Source organism: Apodemus sylvaticus, chromosome 4, assembly GCF_947179515.1.
Source record: "Apodemus sylvaticus chromosome 4, mApoSyl1.1, whole genome shotgun sequence".
Classification (NCBI taxonomy): Eukaryota; Metazoa; Chordata; class Mammalia; order Rodentia; family Muridae; genus Apodemus; species Apodemus sylvaticus.
The window spans coordinates 86,449,823-86,453,618 of record NC_067475.1 but is presented as its reverse complement, the minus strand read 5'-3'; the positions used below and the strand labels follow the sequence as shown (position 1 = coordinate 86,453,618).

Here is a 3,796-nt window from a genome sequence, read left to right as displayed (position 1 = left end):
TCTTACAGAATTCTATCAAGAATGAATATGCCAACTGATGAGTGATCAACTTAATTAATATATAATTTCCCCTTCTTTTACACACATTTTCTTTTTAACTAAAATGCTAAAACTTTTTTGACATAAATGACTTAATTTCTCCAAAATGCCTGACATAATCCACAGCCCCCTTTAAACAGTTATTCACAAAAACCAAAATATCATTATCATGCATATCTATGGCTTGAGTTTCCAGCTCATAATTGCACTAAATTCTTTCTGGTAATATCATATGTGTTAGAAAGTAATATAGTAATGATAATTATGTGCCACAAACGTGCTTTTGCCTGGGAATTGTGAGCTGCTGTGTGAGGCCCGTATCCTTCCTGCTGCTCACATAACATCTGCAGTTCCTGTTTTGTCTGACTCACTCGAGTTAAGGTTTCATTGCTCTTCTTAAAAAAATTTATGGTGAAAGGAAAATCTCAGCTTAAATTCTGAATATACCTTACTCAAATAGAAATAAAAGGCATTCTTTCTGCATTTACCAGAATCTTCTATGCCATAAGACACAGAGATGATAGACAGCTTCTTTTTAAGACCCTGTAAATCAGAATTGTGCTGAAAAATAGAAAGTTTTGGTTAGTACAATATTAATTTAAGCGAATATTAACTCTTCTCCTCTACCCTTCATCATCCTCTCTCATTCATTATTTTGGTCAATCATTTGTATAGTTGCTTTGATTTCCATGTTTAATATCTTCAGAATCACATGAGAAACTTGGTAAATCAATTCCTTATACTTTAGAGATTCTGATTCAAATAGTGTGGTATAATGGTTAGGTAGTGAGATTTTTCTGAACAGAATAACTTTGAATTTCACTAAATATGAGTTCAGTTCAAATAAAATAATCAAATGACATGAACTGACCAAAAATACTCCACACACAAATTATATTTAAGTAGTCAAATGTCAATTCCTGCTAAATAAATATGTTTATAACTTTGTACATTTATTTTTTCCTTTGTTGATAATTTAGCAAGACTTCAGTCATTCATTTTAGTATATTGTTCTGTTGCATAGTAGAAAATGTCACTATGAGTACACTGGTAAAATGTTCAGATTGATTAGTCTATATCAACCCATGTATGAGTTTTGCAATAGCAAAAATGTCAACAACACTTAGTTTGTAGTGCTGTACATTCTCCAGAATCCAGGTTTTATAATGAGTATTGACATTAAATAGTCACTAAAGGAGTACATCCTGAGATTCTTAATAGTTTTCCATCTCCAAGAGTTTTTCCATCTGGAAAATTCAAAGACAAACTGAAAAGTTCAGTTGCCATCTCTGCTACTGACCTGGCAATCCTTATGTCATTTTCCCCACTGGAAAAATAGGGACTGATTCTGTGGTTTCCTTCTTTCTTTTTTTTATTCAATATATTCTTTATTTACATTTCAAGTGATTTTCCTTTTCCTGGATTCCCCCTTCCCGAAAGTCCCATAAGCCCTCTTTCCTCCCCCTGTTCCCCAATTCACCCCTTCACTTCCCTGTCCTGGTATTCCCCTACACTGCTGCACCAAGTCTTCCCAGGACCAGGGGTCACTCCTTCCTTGTTCTTGGACATCATTTGATATGTGAATTGTGTCTTGGGTATTCCAAGCTTCTAGGCTAATATCCATTTATACGTGATTACATACCATGAGTGCTCTTTTGAGACTGGGTTACCTCATTTAGGATGATGTTCTCCAGTTCCATCCATTTGTCTAAGAATTTCGTGAATTCATTATTTCTTTTTTTTTTATTTTAAAGCTTTATTGGTTCCTTGTGAATTTCATACCATTCACCCCAATCCTACCACTCTCCCCATCCCCTCATGCCCCTCCCCCCACCCTTGCACCACTGCCTGACTAGTTATAGTTCCAGGCTTGCTTTTATTCAGGGAATGTGGCCTGCTTATAATTAAGCAGTTCATAGGTCAGAACAGAGAGTGTAGACATAGCCTCTCTGTCACCTACAGAAGCACATGTGACATAGCAGCCATCCCTACAAAGCTTCTAGGGGCTTTGACGGGTTTTTTTTTTGGTGGGGGGGGGTGCTTACTTTATATATATATATTTTTTTTCTATATTTATTGTTTACAATCCAAAAGCTTTCCCCTTTCCCAGTTTCCCCTTCCCCATATGTCCCATAAGTCCTCTTCTCTCCATCCATTCTCCTATCTTTCCCCCTCCCTTTTCTCTGTCCTGGTACTCCCCTACAATTCTGGATCAAGCCTTTCCAGGATTAGGGCCCTCTTCTTCCTTCTTCATGGGAATCATTTGATATGCTAATTGTATCTTCAGTATTCAGAGCTTCAAGGCTAATTAATATCCACCTATCAATGATTGCATTCCATGTGTATTCTTTTGTGATTGGGTTACGTCGCTTAGGATGATATTTTCCAGTTCCATCCATTTGCCTAAAAATTTCATGAATTCATTGTTTTTAATTGCTGAATAGTACTCCATTGTATATATATATACCACATTTTCTGTATCCATTCCTCTATTGAGGGATATCTGGGTTCTTTCCAGCTTCTGGCTATTATAAATAAGGCTGCTATGAACATAGTGGAACATGTGTCCTTATTGCATGTCAGGGAATCCTCTGGGTATATGCCCAGGAGTGGTATAGCAGGGTCCTCTGGAAGTGTCATGTCCAGTTTTCTTAGGAACTGCCAGACTGATTTCCATAGTGATTGTACCATCTTACAATCCCACCAGCAGTGGAGGAGTGTTCCTCTTTCTCCACATGATCTCCAGCACCTGTTTTCTCCTGAGTTTGATATTAGCCATTCTGACTGGTGTGAAGTGAAATCTCAGGGTTGTTTTGATTTGCATTTCCCTGATGACTAAGAATGTTGAACATTTCTTTAGGTGTTTCTCATGCATTTGATATTCCTCAGGTGAAAATTCTTTGTTTAACTCTGTACCCCATTTTTAAGGGGGATATTTGGCTCTCTGGAGTCTACCTTCTTGAGTTCTTTGTATATCTTGGATATAAGCCCTCTGTCGGATGTAGTGTTGTTAAAGATCTTTTCCCAATTTGTTGGTTGCTGTTTTGTCCTTTTGACAATTTCCTTTGACTTACAGAAACTGTATAGTTTTATAGGTCCCATTTGTCAATTCTTGATCTTAGAGCATAAGCTATTGGTGTTCTGTTCAGGAAATTTTCCCCTGTGCCCATATCCTCAAGGGTCTTCCCCAGTTTCTTTTCTATTAGTTTCAGCGTGTCTGGTTTTATGTGGAAGTACTTGATCCACTTGGACATAAGCTTAGTACAAGGAGATAAAAATGGATCAATCTGCATTCTTTTGCATGCTGACCTCCAGTTGAACAAGCACCATTTGTTGAAAAGGCCATCTTTTTTCCAATGGATGGTTGTAGCTCCTTTCTCAAAGATCAAGTGACCATAATTCTATGGGTTCATTTCCCAGTCTTCAATTCTATTCCATTGATCTACTTGCCTGCCACTGTTCCAATACCATGTAGTTTTTAACACAATTGCTCTGTAGTACTGCTTGAGCTTGGGGATACTGATTCCCCCAGAAGTTCTTTGGAAAGGAAAAAGTTAAACTATCACTATTTGCAGATGATATGATAGTATACCTAAGCCACCCAAAAGACTCCACCAGAGAAATCCTACAGCTGATAAACAACTTCAGCAAAGTGGTTGGATATAAAATTAACTCAAGAAATTCAGTAGCCCTCTTATACTCAAAGGATAAACATGCTAAGATAGAAATTAGGGAAATGACACCCTTCACAATAGCC

General features: G+C 37.2%; 1 pseudogene; it reads right to left on the bottom strand.

Moving 5' to 3' along the window:
• Window positions 1–1,925: 1,925 nt before the first annotated feature.
• LOC127683948 (uncharacterized) lies at window positions 1,926–2,049 on the bottom strand (annotated as a pseudogene).
• Window positions 2,050–3,796: the final 1,747 nt, after the last annotated feature.